This window comes from Oncorhynchus masou, chromosome 21 (assembly GCF_036934945.1).
Source record: "Oncorhynchus masou masou isolate Uvic2021 chromosome 21, UVic_Omas_1.1, whole genome shotgun sequence".
Lineage (NCBI taxonomy): Eukaryota > Metazoa > Chordata > Actinopteri > Salmoniformes > Salmonidae > Oncorhynchus > Oncorhynchus masou.
Genome location: NC_088232.1, coordinates 42301372 through 42325331, shown reverse-complemented (window position 1 = coordinate 42325331; position 23960 = coordinate 42301372). Strand labels below are relative to the sequence as shown.

The 23960-nt window shown below is 44.1% G+C and overlaps 1 pseudogene; it reads right to left on the bottom strand.

Annotated features, from left to right (window-relative positions):
• Nucleotides 1-392: 392 nt before the first annotated feature.
• LOC135508380 (BTB/POZ domain-containing protein KCTD3-like) lies at nucleotides 393-20837 on the bottom strand (annotated as a pseudogene).
• Between the last annotated feature and the right edge of the window lie 3123 nt (nucleotides 20838-23960).

Below are 23960 nucleotides of genomic sequence, written 5' to 3'. Positions count from 1 at the left end.
CAGTACAGACTAGAGGAGACGTCAGAGAGGACAGAAGGCTGATATACTGGGTTATTGTGTTTTACTCCATCAGTACAGACTAGAGGAGACGTCAGAGGACAGAAGGCTGATATACTGGTTTAATGTGTTTTACTCCATCAGTACAGACAAGAGGAGACGTCAGAGAGGACAGAAGGCTGATATACTGGGTTATTGTGTTTTACTCCATCAGTACAGACTAGAGGAGACGTCAGAGAGGACAGAAGGTTGATATACTGGGTTATTGTTTTTTACTCCATCAGTACAGACTAGAGGAGATGTCAGAGAGGACAGAAGGTTGATATATTGGGTTATTGTGTTTTACTCCATCAGTACAGACTAGAGGAGACGTCAGAGAGGACAGAAGGCTGATATACTGGGTTATTGTGTTTTACTCCATCAGTACAGACTAGAGGAGACGTCAGAGAGGACAGCAGTTAATAGTTACAGAACACACACCTATTTCATCTCAACGCAGTGTAACAATTCCTATGACAGGTGGTACATCGAGACGTTACACTGACAAAGGCCTTATGAAAATGTCATCATCTACCAACAGATAAACAGAATGCTCGTCAACAACAGAGTTTTTGTGGAGAAACCAATATTAAAACCACACTAAACTGTATGAAGTTTAGACATATGTCGTAGGTGACAGATAGGCACACATTTATCACCGTTGTCTGAACCTTGAGTTTACACACATCCACAGATCCCTCTAGGGGAGTCCCATTGTAGTAACTCACCCTGGCCACCCAAACCCCTCTACCAAGCAGTAGAACTGGAGCTGCAAAACTAAGGCCTGCCATTCAACAAGTATTAGGTCCTCCATGTCAACCAATTCACATCACAGACACACACAGGCCTGAAGGGATGGTATTTCAGCGAGCCATATTGCTGTTAGTTTTGTTTTTATGTCCCTTAAAAGGGGACACACCAAACTGGCAGTTACGACTGTTCCCCAACTCAAGGAGGCCATTTTGACAAGGGCAATAGTAGCTGCACGTTCACATTCACAACTATTGTCAAAGTTTTAAAAAGTGCTTGTAGCAGACAGTATGGCCCTTGGCAGCTCACACATTCAGATGCAGCAACATCACTTTATTACACTCATAAATCACACTGCTGTCAAATGCCATTTTCAGACAACAAAGTTGCTAACGTCTCTAAAGGGAAGATTTCTCTCCTGAGGTCAGCGCTGCTGCCAAGTGTGTTAAAGACACCGTCTAGGACACACACACACACTGACAAGAGTATCCACACCAAGCGGATGCTTCCTCCCTGCGTTACCCCCTGAAATATAACAGACATGTTGATCACATGACAGTCTGTCCAAAGACTATGGACTAGATTCATTCAGATCAAGCATTAAATGGCAATAGTGGACACCCGCATAGCTGCTCTTTTGGTGGTGTCGTAGGTCTAACTGCTTAGAGCTGTCAAATCTGTGAGCAGCTGCTTGTGTGGTCATTGTCGTGATGCCCGTCACACCCATCCCAGTCGCGTTAGAAGTTCAGAACGAGAAAGTGTTGGCTATATAGAAATAATGACGCTCAAATTGAGAAATCATTAAAGTAAATAATATGGATTTATATCAGACTAACAAAGGTGTATGTTACAACACATTCCCATGGAGCTCAGTTGGTAGAGTATGGAGCTCAGGTGGTAGAGCATGGGGCTGAGGTGGTAGAGCATGGAGCTCAGGTGGTAGAGCATGGGGCTGAGGTGGTAGAGCATGGGGCTCAGGTGGTAGAGCATGGGGCTGAGGTGGTAGAGTATGGAGCTCAGGTGGTAGAGCATGGGGCTGAGGTGGTAGAGTATGGAGCTCAGGTGGTAGAGTATGGGGCTGAGGTGGTAGAGTATGGAGCTCAGGTGGTAGAGCATGGGGCTGAGGTGGTAGAGCATGGGGCTCAGGTGGTAGAGCATGGGGCTCAGGTGGTAGAGTATGGAGCTCAGGTGGTAGAGCATGGGGCTGAGGTGGTAGAGTATGGAGCTCAGGTGGTAGAGTATGGGACTGAGGTGGTAGAGTATGGAGCTCAGGTGGTAGAGCATGGGGCTGAGGTGGTAGAGTATGGGACTGAGGTGGTAGAGTATGGGACTGAGGTGGTAGAGTATGGAGCTCAGGTGGTAGAGCATGGGGCTCAGGTGGTAGAGCATGGGGCTCAGGTGGTAGAGCATGGAGCTTGCAATGCCAGGATTGTGGGTTTGATTCCCACGGGACCAGTACGAATAAAGTATGAAAATGTAAGCACTCACTACTGTAAGTCGCTCTGGATAAGAGCGTCTGCTAAATTACTCAAATGTTTTTAAATAGTTCAAACTTGTAACAAGGCTGCATGGGATTATTACTAATGCGATTTGGCGCACCCAATGGCCATGTCTGTGATATGTAGAACACCGGGAGCCATTTGCTCATTCAACACCTCCAACATTGCCTAGATAAAAACAATGAAACTGCTATGCCGTAATGGCAAAACTGATTGAATCTATCCCTGTGAGTCAATCAAGTTTGTTATTGCTGGGATGAAGCAAAAGCCTGCACCCCTATTATACCCGACTTTACAATATAAGGTTACCAGGTTAGTGTGAATACTACTAGCCAGCTAAACCCAAGCTGAACCATAGGGTCATAAATAGGTCCAGTCTTTAGACTTCATCCTGTCTAGTCAGCTCAGACACAACAGCAGTGCCAACAGGTGAATAACAGATTAGTACTATACCATAGGTCAGTAAGCACTGATACATACTATATACAGCAACATAATAATGTGTTTGTACATACGGTGTTATACAAAATGTTATAACGAGCAACATAAATAGATCTATTAATTTTCTTTAGTATCTGGCTGCAGTGAAAGTATAAATATGAGAAGAGATGTAGTTTAGGCCTAGATTCAATCTGATCGCCCTATACAACATTCAAATAGATTCAATCTGATCGCCCCTATACAACATTCAAATAGATTCAATCTGATCGCCCCTATACAACATTCAAGTAGATTCAATCTGATCGCCCCTATACAACATTCAAATAGATTTAATCTAATCGCCCCTATACAACTTTCAAATAGATTCAATCTGATCGCCCCTATACAACATTCAAGTAGATTCAATCTGATCGCCCCTATACAACATTCAAATAGATTTAATCTGATCGCCCCTATACAACTTTCAAATAGATTCAATCTGATCGCCCCTATGCAACTTTCAAGTAGATTCAATCTGATCGCCCCTATACAACATTCAAATAGATTAAATCTGATCGCCCCTATACAACATTCAAATAGATTCAATCTGATCGCCCCTATACAACATTCAAATAGATTCAATCTGAACGCCCCTATACAACATTCAAATAGATTCAATCTGAACGCCCCTATACAACATTCAAATTAGATTCAATCTGAACGCCCCTATACAACATTCAAATAGATTCAATCTGATCGCCCCTATACAACTTTCAAATAGATTCAATCTGATCGCCCCTATACAACATTCAAATAGATTCAATCTGATCGCCCCTATACAACATTCAAATAGATTCAATCTGATCGCCCCTATACAACATTCAAATAGATTCAATCTGATCGCCCCTATACAACATTTAAAGGCAATGTTCCCACTTTCGTAGAAACCGCATTCACGGTAAACGCTGGATATGTCGGCTCAATAGGAAATTACCTTTAAATGTCAAATCGCACTATAAGGCGGATCTAACGTGGATCGGAATAAATCCAGGCCTTAGACACAGAGGGACAGGCATTATTCCTCAAAGGGCTCAATATAATCTCATATCAAATAAAATGTTACTTCATTATTTAGTCTTCATAGTGCGAGTGCAAATACAATTTAGGTACGATAAAATATGATTCATATCAATATATATTATATGAGAACAAACAGATTTGTCGCAAACAACAGCAAATATGTAGATAGTTACATAAATATTAAATGCATCAGTATGGTTACATACATATATATATGGATTTTGTAGGTGTACTCTTCATATACAGTATAATCAGGTTGCATATTATTTAAATGTACATCTTTGTACATGTTCAACATTCCATCTCTTATTGAACACCTCTGTCTAAAACAGACCTGGATCAAATACAGTACATTCAAATACAAGGGGTGTGCTTGATTAAGAGTGTTGGGCAGAGTTTGCACTTTTGGGACTATTCCATTGGTTCCATTGTAGTGGACAAGCTAAATCAAGTGCACCTCAAGTTGTATGTACTTGACCCAGGTCTGGTCCAGTGATGGGGTAGAGGATGTCTTAGGAAGGGAACTAAAGGATGGGCTCCATTGATAACTCTTGCTCTCTCTCTCTCTCTCCCCTATTCTCTTTCTCCATCTGAAAGCTATCGTTGGGTGACAGGAGTGACAATAATAGCAGCTATCCAACCTGTGACAACTGGACAGTCAGAAGTACAACCATTGGTCTAAGGCGTGGATTCAATCAGATGGAGCTTTAACCAGCGTTTGCCGACATCCACATAGCAGCACATTTGTTTTTAACCTTTATTTAACTAGGCGAGACAGTTAAGAACAAATTCTTATTTACAATGACCGCCTACACTGATCAAACCCGGACGACGCTGGGCCAATTGTGCGCCGCCCTATGGGACTCCCAATCACGGCCAGTTGTGATACAGCCTGAATGTGTTGGAGGTGTACACGCGGTATGAGCTGACATATCGGTGAGCGGATGCTCCTGTCACACATCAATCGCCTTCCTTATTATCCCTTTGTGCTAGAGGTTCAAAACGGCACTAGAAAGTGCAGGCTTCTATCATATTAAAAATAATGACTGATGTCATTGATGTGAGGCTGATGCATGTTTTCATGCTCATTTGATGGGGGATTTATGCCCACCAGTCTAATTTGAGTGTTTGAACTTTAACGCAGCCGCATGGGATTTGTTGGGATTACAGTCTGTGTGGTTTCGTTGCATCCAATGACAGGTTACGCAACGAGCCTCTTGTAGATTTGACAGCTCTAATGCAGTTCCACCTCCGACACCTCCAAAACGACGCTATGCGGCTGCCAATCTGATTGAATCTGCCCTTAAGACTCCAGATCCTCTCTCCATCACAGGACAGGGGGATACGTAGATCCTGGCTGATGTCAAACAAGGCACTACAAAATGTAATCCTCCTTATATTTAAAGAAACAATACCATGGAAAGTCACATTGATCGTCAGCATGAGACGTCGGTCTGTTTCGATCAGGAAGTACAGATAAAGTGATTTACTGTGTCGTGTTGAATTCATTCATGTCTGAAACACAACACACATGGCTACTGGCTACTGGTTTGGGAAAGTGACCACAAGGGGGAAATAAAGGTATGTAGCACTTTGTTAACAGTCGGTAAACTACATGCATCCAACACAAAAAGTCTGAATGATGTCATGAGGGACTATTGGAACAAACATTGGAGGTGCACCCTGGCCGTGAACCCACACTCCAAGGGTGTCTCCTGGAGAGTTGGGATATACAAAAAACACATGTCCAATTCACACACAAGTATTAATACACACTTGTACATGTATGACGTTAGAACAAATATAAGCACCACCAAATAATTTATTATTATTAATTGTGTAGCAACCAGATACCAGCAATGATGGATATATATATAAAGGGTTAAAGTCATGATCCTTAGGCTGCGGCACATGAGTGTTGCCTGTAAGATGAAGTTGCCCTCAGACACTGATCTAAGGCCAGTTCCTCCTAATGGTTAGGCTTGTGGAGGGTTGGCTGGTCCTAGATCAGTGTTTACGGGGATAACTTCTACCTGAAGCTGTTGACTGACAGACACAAAGGGTGTCTGAATCAGAGCTGTCTTTCACTCACAGGCTGCTGTCCTGATTGGCCGGCTCGCTGCACTTCCTGCGCCGGGGGGAAGTGGAGGCCAGCTTAGTGGGGGAGGGGGAGGCGGTGGAGGAGGAGTCACTGCATCCCCCCGAGGACACCCCCGAGGACAGCGAGGAGAGCTGGGGGACGGGAGATGCCCTCTTCCTGCCCAGAAACAACCCCCCCTCAAACCCTGCCTTCCTCCTCACCTCAGACCTAGCCTCCTCCCCTGATCCAAGCCCCGCCCACTCCTCCTCCTCCGATTGGAGCCTTCGACGAATGTCTCCACCAGGGCTCTCAGGCGGTTGCCGCGGCGATTCTGTGATACCCTCAGCTGCAACGTTAGCAAAGACATTAGCGTAGGCGGCGTTAGTGGTTTGGCTAGCCCAAAGCTCCATGGCAGAGCCCCTCCTCCCAACCTCCGTTCCAGCCTCACACAGTGACCGGGTTCTGGCTTCTGTACCTGGGCGTGCTCCCTGTCCTGGAGCCTGTTCAGGGCTCTCCAGCAGGCCTTTCCCTAGGGAGAAGTTCTGGAAGTCTTTGTAGTTGTGGAAGGACTCTGTGCGCCGGGCTCGGGCCAGCAGTGGGCTCTCTCTGTAGGGTCGCAGAGCTTCGTAGCTGGCCATCTCTGGAATGGGATCCTGTGCCTGCAGCTGGAGGCTAGAGAGATAAAGACAACGGAGGTCAGAGAAATAGATATAGACAGCATGAAAAAGACACAGTAGACAGACAAACGTGCACAACATAAAGAGTCAGACTCAGGGGTGTAGAGACTGACCTGGAGCAGGACTCTTGGAGACGGCTGGGCTGTAGCACCGAGGGGGCGGGGCTGATGTTGGGCGTGGCACAGCGGGAGGTGCTGAGGTCACACTGGTCCAATAGCTGAAGCAGCTCCTCTTCTGTTGGCCCGCCCACCTCTGTCAATCAAACACATTATAATTGATCAGTGTCAAAACAAAGTGTCAATGACTAATCAAATCAAATGTTATCTGTCAAATGCAGAGAGAAAAATATAGAAAAAGAACACGAGGAATAAATACACAATGAGTAGCAATATCTTCACTATATACATGGGGTACAGGTACTGAGTCGATGTGCAGGGGTACGAGGTAATTGAGCTTGGGGTAAAGTGACTAGGCAACAGGATAGATAATAAACAGACTACAAGCCATGGATAGGTACAATGCCCTCAGATGCATAATGTTCCTATACAGATGATTTGTTATCTTTTCACACAGACACACCTTTCCACTACACACACACACACACACTCTCCTTACCATCTTTCTTCTTCTCCTCTCCCTTGTTGGCAGTGTCCATAGCAGGAGTGAGTTCCCACATCTGAATGCTGCCATTGCCATGGCCTGTGAACAGATACCTCCTGGGTCTAGAACCCATCCTGCTAGAACCCTCACACTCCCTAACTGTGAAACACGAGATGGTGGTCCCATCCACTGCTGCCACATCACAGATCCTTGTGGGCGACAAGCAGGACAAACCACATCAGACTGGAACAGACCGGAACTGACTGCATTCAGACCAGAACAGAGCAGCCACAGTTCTGGTAGCTCAGTGTGTTTGAGCCATAGTAATAGTAAATGAATTACAATACTATAATAAATGAATTACAATACTATAGTAATAGTAAATTAATAGTAATTTCATAGGATTTCTATGGCTGGAGCATAGTACTAGCAATACCTGGGTTATAGGTGGAATGTCTACTTGGACCACATTTGGTGAATTTACAGTTGGAAGTTAGACGTTTACATACACTCAGGTTGGAGTCATTAAAACTCATTTTTCAACCACTCCACACATTTCTTGTTAAACAAACTATAGTTTTGGCAAGTCGGTTAGGACATCTACTTTGTGCATAACAAGTCATTTTTCCAACAATTGTTTACAGAAAGATTATTTCACTTATAATTCACGCCTGAAGGTACCTCGTTAATCTGTACAAACAATACTACTCAAGTATAAACACCATGGGACCACGCAGCCAGACTACTGATCGTACTTTTTGGAGAAATGTCCTCTGGTCTGATGAAACAAAAATATAACATTTTGGCCATAATGACCATAGTTATGTTTGGAGGAAAAAGGGGGAGGCTTGCAAGCCGAAGAACACCATCCCAACAGTGTAGCATGGGGTGGCAGCATCATGTTGTGGGGGTGCTTTGCTGCAGGAGGGACTGGTGCACTTCACAAAATAGATGGCATCATGAGAACAGAAAATGATGTGGATATATTGAAGCAAAATCTCAAGACATCAGTCAGGAAGTGAAAGCTTGGTCGCAAATGGGTCTTCCAAATGGACAATTACCCCAAGCATTCTCCCAAAGTTGTGGCAAAATGGCTTAAGGACAACAAAGTCAAGGTATTGGAGTGGCCATCATAAAGCCCTGACCTCAATCCTACAGAAAATTCACCCAACTTATTGTGGGAAGCTTGTGGAAGGCTACCTGAAACGTTTGACCCAAGTTAAACAATTTAAAGGCAATGCTACCAAATATTAATTGAGTGTATGTAAACTTCTGACCCACTGGGAATGTGATTAAAGAAATAAAAGCTGAAATAAATCATTCTCTCTACTATTATTCTGACATTTCACATTCTTAAAATAAAGTAGTGATCCTAACTGACCTAAGACTGGGAATTTGTACAAGAATTAAATGTCAGGAATTGTGAAAACGCTGGATGAAAGAGCTAAATGACCATGTTTATCAGACAAGGCTATAACATCATTATATGTGTGTACTGATGTGTAATACCTTTTCCCAGTGGAGGAGAGGCGAACAAACAGCTTGTTGGTGATGGGGATGACCTTCTGAATAAACACCTGCTGGTCGTCTCTCTCCCCAAATGGACCTGAGGGGAGACCACACCACCCTGGATACTGGTATCTAGACCCACCCTGGTTACTGTGCTCTAGACCCACCCTGGATACTGGGCTCTAGACCCACCCTGGATCCTGGTCCCCAGACCCACCCTGGATACTGGGCTCTAGACCCACCCCTTGATACTGGGCTCTAGACCCACCCTGGATACTGGGCTCTAGACCCACCCTGGATACTGGGCTCTAGACCCGCTCTGGATACTGGGCTCTAGACCCACCCTGGATACTGGTCTCCAGACCCACCCTGGATACTGGGCTCTAGACCCACCCCTCGATACTGGGCTCTAGACCCACCCCTGGATACTGGACTCTAGACCCACCCTGGATACTGGTCTCCAGACCCACCCTGGATACTGGGCTCTAGACCCACCCCTCGATACTGGGCTCTAGACCCACCCTGGATACTGGGCTCTAGACCCACCCTAGATACTGGGCTCCAGACCCACCCTGGATACTGGGCTCTAGACCCACCCTGTATACTGGGCTCTCGATTTACTTTAACAATTGTCCATCCACCCCTTCCATTTACCATATCTATTCACTTTCTCCTTCCCTCCCGCTCCCCCTCACTCACCAATGTCATTGCCTGATGAGTAGCTGCCGTGGCTCTCAGTCTCCTCCAATGAGAGGATCTTAAAGGAGGCGAGGGGGGTGGAGCCAGGCTGCGTGGAGATCATGCCTCGGAACCGCGTCACTGTCCACGTACGCACATGGTTGTTGTCCGCACACACTAAAAGGAGACAAAACACACACCCACGGACAGACAGACGAGAGACACACAATGTATATGAAACACAGCCAGACCCACCCTGGAGCCAGACAACTCTGGAGCCAGACCCACTCTGGAGCCAGACCCACTCTGGAGCCAGACCCACCCTGGAGCCAGACCCACCCTGGAGCCAGACCCACTCTGGAGCCAGACCCACCCTGGAGCCAGACCCACCCTGGAGCCAGACACACTCTGGAGCCAGACCCACCCTGGAGCAAGACACACTCTGGAGCCAGAACCACCCTGGAGCCAGACCCACTCTGGAGCCAGACCCACCCTGGAGCCAGACCCACTCTGGAGCCAGACCCACTCTGGAGCCAGAACCACCCTGGAGCTAGACCCACTCTGGAGCCAGAACCACTCTGGAGCCAGACCCACTCTGGATACATACAGATATATCATCATCATCATCATTGTTATTTTCTTATCCAGCTTCCATAATAACTGAGCGATTAACTGAAATGTCGGTAATTTGACCGATGTCGGTTTAATTATTTGAATTCCTTTTTTTCTTTTTTTTCTTTCTGTGAGCTCAATGTGCACATTGTACACTTTATTTAGAGATAAATCTGATCAAGCCGAACTGTGTGATGTAGTAGGAAGTTGTAGTTACAGGCCAATATTCTACATAGTTTAGCGTAGAAAACGTGATAATCAACTACAATGACCATAATCCATTGCGCGCCTACGTGTCCGGTCTGTGTTTCTTTTACGCCTGCAACGGAAGAGAGAAGGATGCAAGATCAGAAGGGGATAGATAGAGAGCAGTGGCTTCGCCAGGTATTTCCACCTGAAAACACTGTACATGATCGAAGTGCATCCCACTGCTGTCTTTCCTCTTTATTATTGGCTGTAAATGATTTATTTTAAAATATACTGAACAAAATTATTAATGCAACTCTATCAACAGCATACCACCCTGCATCCCACTGCTGGCTTGCTTCTGAAGCTAAGCAGGGTTGGTCCTGGATGGGAGACCAGATGCTGCTGGAAGTGGTGTTGGAGGGCCAGTAGGAGGCACTCTTTCCTCAGGTTTAAAAAAGTATCCCAATGCCCCAGGGCAGTGATTGTATTTCCTTACCCCCTTATTGTTCTCTTTTGCCTGACCTTCGGCTAGCAAGGTATGTTGTCCTTGGCTCCGAAATTGTTCAATATAAAACTGTGGTAATGTTACATAATGTGCTGTTATGCAACCATAAATTTGTTACAATGTGGACAAGATAAAGATTTATGTTAACAAGTTTCACAAAGCTCGCTAACTAGGGTATCCATTGTAACTTGTGAGTACTTGGGACAGTGTTTGAGTGAGTGTCCATGTGCTTGCGCAGGTGCCTGAGAGCTATGACTGTGCCAAGGGCTAACATAGTGTGTGTTGTCTCTTCGTGTGCAGGTATGTCTTTTATTTTGTCCGGATTATGTTCTGTAACATCTTACTTGTATTGTATAGTGTGCAGTTGTGCACTGAATGTGCACTGAATGTGTGCACGCAGCACCTGTTGTTTCCTTTTGGCGCTCTCTTTTGCCTGACCTTTGGCTAGCAAGGTGCCTGAGAGCTATTACTGCGCCAAGGGTTAACATAATGTGTGTTGTCTCTTCGTGTGCAGAGCAAATAAAAATAATTCAACTAGCAGACCTTCAGTTGCGGCAGCGTCCTAATTAAAAGTACACAACGCAGAGCGAACCACGCTCCATATGTATATTTTTGCTCAGCATAGATTTCTGTATTTAATTTTTCTATAAATCTGTGTGACGCTCGTCCTCTTCTTCTGACGAGGAGTCGCATGACGATATTTATTCAACTCGGAACACTAAAACAAAAATATCAACGAGAATTATATGAAACAAAACAGTCCTGTCTGGTGACATACACAAAGACAGAAAATAAACACCCACAAAACACAAGTGAGAAAAGGCTACCTAAGTATGATTCTCAGTCAGAGACAACGAACAACACCTGCCTCTGATTGAGAACCATACCAGGCCAAACGCAAAAACACAACATAGAAAACGGAACATAGACAACCCACCCAACTCACGCCCTGACCATACTAAAACAAAGACATAACAAAGGAACTAAAGTCAGAACGTGACAATCTGCTCGTGGTGGCACAACACGCTTTTAAGAGACTTTATGTCCGAGTGCTTAGTTTACAGAAAAATACCACCTCAAATGCATATGCACACAAACTGATCCACCGAATTAACCTTATCATCACACAAAGGAGATCTAGAATCCAAGTTCTTAAAAACTTCTTCAGGATTAGTGGGTCCCCTGAAGGACGGTTGAGCTAACGTAGGCTAATGTGATTAGCATGAGGTTGTAAGTGACAAGAAAATTTCCCAGGACATAGATATATCTGATATTGGCAGAAAGCTTAAATTCTTGTTAATCTAACTGTACTGTCCAATTTACAGTAGCTATTACAGTGAAAGAATATCAAGCTATTGTTTGAGGAGAGTGCACAGTTTTGAACATGAAAAGGTATTATTAAACAAATTAGGCACATTTGGGCAGTCTTGACACAAAATGTTGAACAGAAATGCAATGGTCATTGGATCAGTCTAAAGTGTTGCACATACACTGCTGCCAAATAGTGGCCAAAATCTAAATTGCATCTGGGCTGGAATAATACTTTATGGCCTTTCTCTTGCATTTTAAATATTGTATTATCTTGTACCAGATCTAATGTGTTATATTCTCCTACATTCCTTTCACATTTCCACAAACTTCAAAGTGTTTCCTTTCAAATGGTACCAATAATATGCATATCCTTGCTCTAGGGCCTGAGCTACAGGCAGTTAGATTTGGGTATGTAATTTTAGGCTAAAATTGAAAAAAGGGGCAGATCCTTAAGAGAACTCCACGGACGCCCTGTTGCGCAGTGGAACCCAGACCGATATGTGACCAATTAGTTACTGTGCTGTCCTTTCTGCACCAAGAATCAATTAAAATAACCCTCATCAATACCTGTTGCCTACGTCTAATAGCCCTACTCATCACTAGGGCAGCAGACATCCTAGCGGTTGAGAACGTTGGGCCATTACGTGAAAAACCTGATTGAGGCACTTAACCCTAATTGCTCCTGTAAGTCGATCCGGATAAGAGCGTCCGCTAAATGACAAATGTAAAATCACTTATTATTATTACAAATAGAAGATTATCACTTCCCACAATGGTGCTTGTTTAGTAAAGTTAAATCAGAGCTGAATCAATGTCTCATAAGATAACTATGATTCATTAGTATTTTACATAACAGGACCGAATATAATAGCATACAGTGCATTCGGAAAGTATTCAGACCCCTTGACTTTTTCCACATTGTTATATTAGTCTTATTCTAAAATGGATGAAATACATATGTTCCTCATCAATCTACAAAACAGTTTTTTAGATTTTTTAGCAAATTGAAAAAAATTAAATAAAACAGAAACACCTTATTTACATAAGTATTCAGAACCTTTGGTATGAGACTCAAATTAGAGCTCTGGTGCATCCTGTTTCCATTGATCATCCTTGAGATGTTTCTACAACTTGATCGGAGTCCACCTGTGGTAAATTCAATTGATTGGAAATGATTTGGAAAGGCACACACCTGTCTATATAAGGTCCCATGGTTGAAAGTGCATGTCAGAGCAAAAACCAAGCCATGAGATCGAAGGAAATCTCTATAGAGCTCCGAGACAGGATTGTGTCTAAGCACAGATCTGAGGGAGGGAACCAAAACAAGTCTGCAGCATTGAAGGTCCACAAAAACACAGTGGCCTCCATCATTTTAAATGGAAGAAGTTTGGAACCACCAAGACTCTACCTAGAGCTGGTCACCCGGCCATACTGAGCAATAGGGAGAGAAGGGCCTTGGTCAGGGAGGTGACCAAAAACCTGATGGTCACTCAGAGAGCTCCAGAGTTTCTCTGTGGAGATGGGAGAGCCTTCCAGAAAGACAACTATCTCTGCAGCACTCCACCAATCAGGCCTTTATGGTAGAATGGATAGATGGAAGCCCACTTGGGGTTTGCCAAAAGGCACTTAAAGGACACTCAAACCATGAGAAACAATATTTGGAGCAATATACAAAGAGATCCTTGACGAAAACCTGCTCCAGAGCGCTCAGGACCTCAGACTGGGGCAAAGGTTCACTTTCCAACAGGACAATGACTCTAAGCACACAGCCAAGACAACGCAGGAGTGGCTTCGGGACAAGTCTGACTGTTCTTGAGTGGCCCAGCCAGAGCCCAGACTTGAACCCAATCAAACATCTCTGGGCAGAACTGAAAATAGCTGTACAGCGACGCTACCCATCCAACCTGACAGAAATTGAGACCATCTGCAGAGAAGAATGGGAGAAACTCCCCAAATACAGGTGTGCCAAGCTTGTAGGGTCATACCCAAGAAGATTCGAGGCTGTAATCGCTGACAAAGGTGCTTCAACAAAGTACTGAGTAAAGGGTCTGAACTATTTGCACATTATTACAACACTGTGAAAGAGAGAGAATATGTCACAAAAGATCATTGCTAAGAAAGGCTGAACTCAAATAATATATGTCTTTCTTTTTATTTTACCCCTTTTTCTCCCCAATTTTGTGGTATCCAATTGTTTTAGTAGCTACTATCTTGTCTCATTGCTACAACTCCCGTACGGGCACGGGAGAGACGAAGGTTGAAAGTCATGCGTCCTCCGATACACAACCCAACTTCTTAACACAGCGCCATACAACCCAGAAGCCAGCCGCACCAATGTGTCAGAGGAAACACCGTGCACTACGCTCGGTCCGCCACAGGAGTCGCGGGTGTGCGATGAGACAAGGATATCCTTACCGGCCAGGCCGTCCCATGCACCTCCCGGGTCACGGCCGGTTGCGACAGGGCCTGGGTGCGAACCCAGGGTCTCTGGTGGCACAGCTAGCGCTGCAGTACAGCGCCCTTAACTACTGCGCCACCCGGGAGGCCCAAATAATATATTTTAGTCTTCGTTGATGTGTGTGCATGCATGTACACATGCATGTTTGAGAATGTATCTGTGTATGTACTCACTGGTCTTGGGTGTGAAGTAGACACTGAGGGCAGTTATGGCATCGTCAGATGGGTCATGGTACAGTTCTGTCACCAACAGATCATTATCCTTCATCCTCAAAGGAAACTTCTGCATGTCTGTGTGTGTGTGAGTGAGAGTGAGAGTGAGAGTGAGAGTGAGAGTGAGAGTGAGAGAGAGAGAGAGAGAGAGAGAGAACATATGAAACCAAGAAGGGCTGGGGTGAATTCCATTTCAATTCAGGAAGTGTGTGTACCTATATAGTAGATGGATCCGTTGTTGCAACCCAGAAGCAGGAAGGAGCCAGCTGTGTCACAGCTGGTGATGGGAACTACATCTTGCACCTGTTGGAGAGAAAAGAAAGGGTTAAACTCTCTCCCTTTCTCATACACACAATGTCAAACACATACATACCCACTTCCAATGACACACAGCCACACACACCCTATGTATTACTACCTGCCAATGCTGTGTGACAGCGTTCCAGACCCCCACCTTCCCCATGTGACTAGTGGCCACTAGCTGGTTCCCAAGAATAGATGATCTACTGGTACACCCAGACTAAACACACCTAGAGAGAGCGAGGGATAGATAGAACAGAGACAGAGAGAGGGGGGAGCGAGAGAGAGGAGGGGATAGAGTGAGTCAATAACACACACACAAACATGTCTCTCTTTCACAATCTCTCAAACACACCCCCCCTACCTATCTCGTTGCCGCTCCCTCCGTCCTGGATGCTCCAGAGGATGATGTTGCTATCGGAGGCAGCTGCCACCATCTTGTCCTTATCGCCATGGGGACCGCCTACCACCTTAAAAAGAATACATATGATAGATAACGCAACTTTCAGGACAATCCATTGTGATTATAGCAGTACAACAGTACCTTGGCGTTGAGAGCGATTCTCTCAATGGACCAGTCCAGATAGGGGCTAGAAAACACCTGCTGCCACCCTGATGACTCCTTTATCCTGGAGTGGAGAATACACACACGTCAGTACACACACTCCAGATTTATAATCTATCAACAATATCAACTCTGAGTGGATGGATCCAACTACAAAGGCCAAAGTTACCTGTAACAGATGACAAAGTGTGCATAGGCCACTACGATCCAGTTATGATGTCCAGCTACAATCAGCACCTTCCTAGGATCCACCACAGCACCTGGAAACATAACATAGTACTTTCCATAGTACTTGACTAACTGCCTGGACACACAGTGCTGCACAGGTAACTGTACAGAGTATATTGTATATAGTACAAAGTATATTGAAAGCAGGTGCTTTCACACAGGTGAAAATATCATCCCATCATGCTTAGAGTCAAGTATAAAAATGCCAGGCAGGCCATTATTTTGGCTACCATGGCTATGCCCCCACAGAATGACAATGTCACTAATTGTTTGATGAGAATGAAAACGATGTAAATCATCTGTCACGGCGCCTGAGACAGCATTTTCCACCACCTTCAACAAAACACCAAATTATGGAATTTCTCATAGAAGAATGGTGTCACTTTATTTTGTCAGTTACCTGGTTTGGGTAGGCTGGTGCTGGTACCATTTCCCCTACTTTTTATGCTAGACATGCGCTGTACATTACCATGATTGCGCAATAGTGCTTACGAATCCAATGTGATTTTTAAAAGTCTGTACATGACCATGTAAAATGTATTTGGGTGAGGGTGTCAACAAAATGTTGTGTCATCAATATAATTCATAGAATAATTCAGTTCTGTGCGTACTACACTAAGAGCCCTGTCATGGTCTCTGACCAGCTTAAACCGGCTGTGGCTCTAACACACACACACACACACACACACACACACACACACACACACACACACACACACACACACACACACACACACACACACACACACACACACACACACACACACACACACCATCTCAGAACTAGGTTAAATGGGAGCTTTTGACTCTGGTGCTTCTCACCCCCATCCAGACTGTGTCATATTAACTCCAGCTGTAACGCAGCCACACACACACACACATGCACACACCAAGGTTTCCGTTGGGAAAATGTGGCGCCTGACATTTGCCGGCACCATTTTAATTTACTGGACATTTGAGACATTGACCAGACCCATACGCATTGGATGCGTAACCTGGTTAGGGTGTCCACCCACAGTGCAAAGAATGATGTAAATCACATTTAGAATATGTAAAATCATATTAACAGAACACGCAAGTCTAGGACACAATGATATGCCGATACCTAATACCTAATTCTGATGTGCACTTTGAACATGTTAGAATAACTGTCCACATATGCTTTTCTTCATCCAACAAGACAAGTAGCAAAACAACTAACTTATGTCAATCTACTATAGTAGAAAGGTTTAGGCTACCTATTCTATTGGTCAGCTTTTTAAGAAAGAAATAGCCTATTCCAAACAGACTCTGGGACAGTTATAGACAGATCCCAAATTCATACAACCAGTAGGCCTTGGCTACATAAACAAACAATACCTTTTAAAAGCAACGAGTCTGATGCAACAGATCAGAACTTTTAGCTTAAAATGTTGCTAAACTATTATTTCTTCACATTATAAGCGCAGCAATGCGCACAAGGCAGGAGGCTACGCGTGAATGTTCCTTCCATAATGCAATTAGCGGGACAACACAGTTGTCAAAAGGGCATTGCACACAAGGCAGGAGGCTACGCCTGAATGTTCCTTCCATAATGCAATTAGCGGGACAACACAGTTGTCAAAAGGGCATTGCACATGCGAGGGGTTTCATGTGACAGAGATGAAAATATTTGTTATACATTTAGAAAGAGATGATCTAATAGGCTACTTTGAAGCAAGTTAAGACATGCCTCATAATACTGTATTAAAACATTCAGGTTTCAAACAATTAAGTGCATGTTTTCAAAATGCATACTGCCTCCAGCACATTGTAAAGTGGTGTGTGATGCGCTTTATGAAGCCTGCCTTCCATTGCTGATTGATGCCACGTTCAAAACAACTGGGAACTCGGAAATGTCAGACTTCCGAGCGTTCAAGACAACTGAGAAAAAAACGAGCTCCGAATAAGAAAAATATTTTTGAACAGTCATCCAACTCGGGAATTTCAACCGGAAACTCTGGCCTCTTTCTAGAGCTCTGACTTTCCAAACTAAATCCAACTCGGAAACTCCGGCCTCTTTCTAGAGCTCTGACTTTCCAAACTAAATCCAACTCGGAAACTCCGGCCTCTTTCTAGAGCTCTGACTTTCCAAACTAATTCCAACTCGGAAACTCTGGCCTCTTTCTAGAGCTCTGACTTTCCAAACTAATTCCAACTTGGAAACTCTGGCCTCTTTCTAGAGCTCTGACTTTCCAAACTAATTCCAACTCGGAAACTCTGGCCTCTTTCTAGAGCTCTGACTTTCCGAACTGAAGATCACTGACATCATGATTTGACCTCGTATTTTCCCAGTTGTGTTGAAAGCACCACAAGATGCTGCAGCAGCTCAGCGTGGTCGAACAGATTTTCTACTCAAAGGCTCTGCATTTGTATGCTGTACACGTGTGATACGATAAATAACAAATATACTGTGCACACAAGCCAATTTAATTTCATACAATTATGAAAATGACCTATAGACCGATAAGCATGACTAGTCAAATGTATTTCCATAGACTGGTATTTCCATCAGTGAATAGGCTAAAATGCATTATTTCACCCCAATTTTATTTATCGGCTTTTCTAAAAAACATTTTTGGGGACAAAATTCGGCAATTTCAGGAAACCCTGGCACACACACACACAGCCCATCTCCTGACCAATGGTAGGACTGAGTATTCTGATTGCTCGTTAAACAGGCACACAGTGTTCTAATGAGTCTGGGGAGTAGAACAGCCCAGCTCCAGTTCTGCTCCATGCCTCATTACACACATCCTTGTTTTTTAACCCTTAACTGCCCCCTGCTTACCCAGTCTGTGTGGCGCCTCGGCTCCAGGGGGTCCGGGAAGGGATGTGTGGGGGGGCAGGTTTGGGGGAACCCCCCTTCTGCTCCTCTAGGACCAGGCCGATCCTCAGCGGCAAGACCAGAGGCTGCAGGGGTGGGGCTAGAGTTACGGGCTGGGAGAAGCACATTCTTCAATCCACCAATCAACCAACTAACTCATGAAACAATACATCAAATTCTACATTACTAACACATTTTATAAATGTCAAAGATACCAAAAGTACAAAGACAAAACTAACACTAGAAAGAGCATCACTAGAGCACTTATATTTCCCTTGTAAGCAAACAGAGGAATAGAGAGAGAGTACAATGTCCTGTAATTCACCTGTGCCAGAGGATGCAGAATTCTAGGTAAGAGGAGTTGTGGGAACACAGTACCTGGAGGGGGAAGGTATCCATGGAACAGAACACTGCCACAGCACGAACGTTCTATTTCCTCACACAGCAGCAACCTCCTCACTGAAGACAGCCACCGCAACACAAGAGACAGATATTCAGAAATACTTCAGAAACCAAACATAATTATGCCACCAAATCTGCAGTTCGTGTCAGGAAAGTAGTTTCATATTGTATATTTTATATAGGTAGGGATACTGTATCTGATAGCTAATAGGTAAGTGGACAAGGGAAAACTATAAAGTGATTATTATTTGTGTTTTTCTCCAGATTAGCTAAAGACATGACGTGAGAAATATAGCAAATAAATAATTATGTAATACCATAGTAATACCAGATAGTAGCATAGTAATTATTCAATTTAGTGCATGGAGGCCATACCTAGTGGCGTTATCCCATAAAACTCAGCTTCATGGCGGAGAATGTTAATGTTTACCCCCCTACGAAGAGAAGAGAACATCAGTCAAGACCTAAGCTGGCCCAATATGCTTCCCCATAATGTAGACTATATACACGTATTGAACTTGTATGTAAGGAGGGTCAGGTATTCTTACCTTAAGTCTAACTCTTTGGTTCGAAGGAAATTCAAGATGGGCGCAAAGGCTGTTGGGTCCCTGTCAATAAATATCTAGAGGACAAGAGGGACATTTAGAATCATGTTGTTTTTCTTTTTTTTTGGGGGGGGGGGGGGTAAATACCATTGGTACAGTAATATCACTGTATAAAAGAGCATAAGAAAGTACATCTGTGGAATGTTTAGTAGAAAGACTCAGAACTCACAGCTCCAGTTTCATCCAGTAGAGATGATATTCTCCCACTCAGCAAACTGAAACACACCCAGGCACATACACACACTTAACCTCTTGCTCTAGTTAGCCATAAAAAGCTAATCTCAGCTTTCGCTCTGGCTTTATCTCAACTGTGGGGCAATCCTGTAGTCCTAACGCTGTTTGATACACAGTACATGATCAAAATTGATTCGCTGGGAGATAAACATGAAGTGAACTGGGTCACCTTTCCAGAGCTGTAGCCAGATCACATCTTAGCAGAGATAGAGATGTGTGGATTGACCCACCTTGAAAAGAAAGAGTCTGGGATCCACATGAGAGTCTGTCTAGAGGTGCTGAACCTGAGGAAGGAGAGGATATACCTAAGATCAAACCGACTCAGACATATCATGACAACGCAAAATTAATGAGATTCAATAACAGTGGATTGTATTGTACAATACTATTTTTCATGAATTCTCATAGGTTTTCACGTTTTTCATCATATTCATCCAGAGAGATACACAAGCCCAGGTGTAGGATATCACCACATATTGTATTCCTATGTCCAAGCCAAGGTGGGATCATGTTACAGATCAATACACACATACATTATGGAAAGTGTTTAATGTGGGATATCATGCTTGGGTAATTCATATGCTGCTGCTAACACATATGTGACTGGAACACCGTCAATAATTTGGGCAATTTACTACACATTGTTCAGACATATCCTAAAATACGTTTTGCAACAATGTAAACACGCATTGACAATGCGGGCGCGTGTGTTGCGTGCTTTTCGTGCATTTTATCGCAGCCCGAATTCCATGTTATCGTCTGCGACATCATATCAACCTAAAAAGAAACGACCAAGCCGTCTGTCTGCCTGTTCGAGTCTGTTAATACTATCCTCCCCTCCCTGAGAGCAAGCACATTGACAGTTCTTTTAGACTGAATTGGTCAATTTAAACTATGTAATACCGTGTCCCACCAAAGTCCAGTTGGATAATTTCTCCCATCCCAGATGTTAAATTGTTGCCATTCGCGGCCATGTTTCCACCCCGTCCCGTGCGCGTGGGTTACTCGTAGCCAGCAGAAGCTGTAGTTTCCTGTACGTTGTAGCAATCTCCAGTTTCCCCACTTCGGCTCCCGCTCCCCCACGTCCTTCCAAGCCTCCATAAAATATTTCAGTTCCAAACAGCAACTGCAATTCTCCCTGCATACATAACCTAGCATAATGTGTAACATTGAGGTAATGGTCAGGCGCGTCTAATTTTGCTGTATTCACCGATATACTGGTTCCTATAGATCCATGTGTGTTTTTAGTGGCGTGTATTTTAGAGCCTGGTCTGTTTTCTGTGTCGTGCGGTGACTCGATGCTGTGATCTTCTTAAATGAGGTATAATGGCGGTTGGCATCCATTATGTTGCATTACCGCCCCCAACTGAACTACAGTATAAATCCATTACACGTTGTAATACATCGTGGATAAAGGGGAAACGGGAAAAATGTAATAAAACATATATTTTTAATTACCCTACACTCATTAAAACCCAGCACCTTATTCCAGTAATTGAAGGCCAATGACCTGGAAGGATGGGACACCACCAGTCAACACACCCTGTAACTCTTCTGAAGTCAAATCTCGTACACCCAAGTACTTCTCAGCTGCTGCCAAAACAACATCTATTTTCTGTGATTTACTTTCCATTTCTGCGGTACAGTTGATAACCATTGCTACAGAATGAACGCTAAGAAGCTAACCTTACTGAAGCATATATAACTCATAGGCCCGTCCCTCTGTGCTGGCACAAATCTACTACTCAGAAGGATCCTCTCAGCATAACTCACCCTTGACCCATCTTCCTCTACTTTCTTCACTGCCTCAGCATACAACACCTGCCTCAGCATACAACACATGCACTTCCGATCTCCAGCAACATGGGCACCCCTACAGTTGACACACAACTTTTACCACTGAAACTACACAATCCTTTGTCTCATGCCCTCCTGCACACTTCTCACATCTTGTAATCTCCCTCCTAAACACTGGTGCAACATGACCATAAACGTAGTACCTGAAACACGGCAGTGGATTTTCCACTAAAGATCTAACAGGATAACTGAAATATCCTAACATGACTTTGTCGGGTAAAGACCCAAAACTGAAAACGCACAGAGCGCCCACTCCCTCTGGGCGGAAGAAACACAAACATCACAAGTCCACTTCAGCTTACCTTCACCGATTTAACAGTACCCAACATCTTTTCCACCCAACCTGATACCACATTTGGATCTGCCAAAATGCCTTATCATAGTAGTTACATATTCAACCTCAGGAGGCTGTGGAAATTTGGCTTGTCCCTAAAACCCTCACAAACGTTTACAGATGCACAATTGAGAGCATCCTGTCAGGCTGTATCACCGCCTGATACTGCAACTGCACCGCCCGCAACCACAGGGCTCTCCAGAGGGTGGTACTGTATGCCCAACGCACCACCAGGGGGCCAACTACCTGCCCTCCAGGACACCTTCAGCACCCGATGGCACAAGAAGGCCCCAAAAAATCATCAACGACGTCAAACACCCGAGCCACGGCCTGTTCACCACGCAATCATCCAGAAGGCGAGGTCAGTACAGGTGCATCAAAACTGGGACGGAGAGACTGAAAAAAAGCTTCTATTTTATTAAGGCCATTCGACTGTTAAATAGCCTTCACTAGCCGGCTTCCACCCGGTTACGCAACCCTGCACCTTAGAGGCTGCTGCCCTATATTCATACAGTTGAAGTCGGAAGTTTACATACACTTAGGTTGGAGTCATTAAAACTAGTTTTTCAACCACTCCACAAATTTCTTGTTAATTAACAAACTATAGTTTTGGCAAATCGGTTAAGATATCTACTTTGTGCATGACACAAGTAATTTTCCAACAATTGTTAACAGACAGATTTTTTCACGTATAATTCACTGTATCACAATTCCAGTGGGTCAGAAGTTTACATACACTAAATTGACTGTGCCTTTAAACAGCTTGGAAAATTCCAGTAAATTATGTCATGGCTTTAGAAGCTTCTGATAGGCTAGTTGACATAATTTGAGTCAATTGGAGGTGTACCTGTGGATGTATTTCAAGCCTAACTTCAAACTCAGTGCCTCTTTGCTTGACATCATGGGAAAATCAAAAGAAATCAGCCAAGACCTCCGAAAACATTGTAAACCTCCACAAGTCTGGTTCGTGCTTGGGAGCAATTTCAAAATGCCTGAAGGTACCACGTTCATCTGTACAAACAATAGTACGCAAGTATAAACACCACGGGACCACACAGCCGTCATATCGCTCAGGAAGAGACACGTTCTATCTCCTAGAGATGAACATACTTTGGTGCGAAAAGTGCAAATCAATCCCAGAACAACAGCAAAGGACCTTGTGAAGATGCTGGAGGAAACCGGTACAAAAGTATCTATATCCACAGTAAAATGAGTCCTATATAGACATAACCTGAAAGGCCACTCAGCAAGGAAGAAGCCACTGCTCAAAAACCGACATAAAAAAACAGACTACAGTTTGCAACTGAACATGGGGACAAAGATTGTACTTTTTGGAGAAAAACTGTTTGGCCATAATGACCATTATTATGTTTGGAGGAGAAAGGGGAGGCTTGCAAGCTGAAGAACACCATCCCAACCGTGAAGCACGGGGGTGGCAGCATCATGTTGTGGGGGTGCTTTGCTGCAGGAGGGACTGGTGCACTTCACAAAATAGATGGCATCATGAGGTGGGAAAATTATGTGGATATATTGAAGCAACATCTCAAGACATCATTCAGGAAGTGAAAGCTTGGTCGCAGATGAGTCTTCCAAATGGACAATGATCTCAAGCATGCTTCCAAGTTGTGGCAAAATGGCTTAAGGACAACAAAGTCAAGGTATTGGAGTGGCCATCAAAAAGCCCTGACCTCAATCCTATAGAAAATATGTGGGCAGAACTGAAAAAGTGTGTGCGAGCAACGAGGCCTACAAACCTGACTCAGTTACACCAGCTCTATCAGGAGGAATGGGCCAAAATGCACCCAACTTATTGTGGGACGCCTGTGGAAGGCTACCTGAAATGTTTTACCCAAGTTAAACCATTTTAAAGGCAATGCTACCAAATACTAATTGAGTGTATGTAAACTTCTGACCCACTGGGAATGTGATGAAAGAAATAAAAACTGAAATAAATCAATCTCTCTACTATTATTC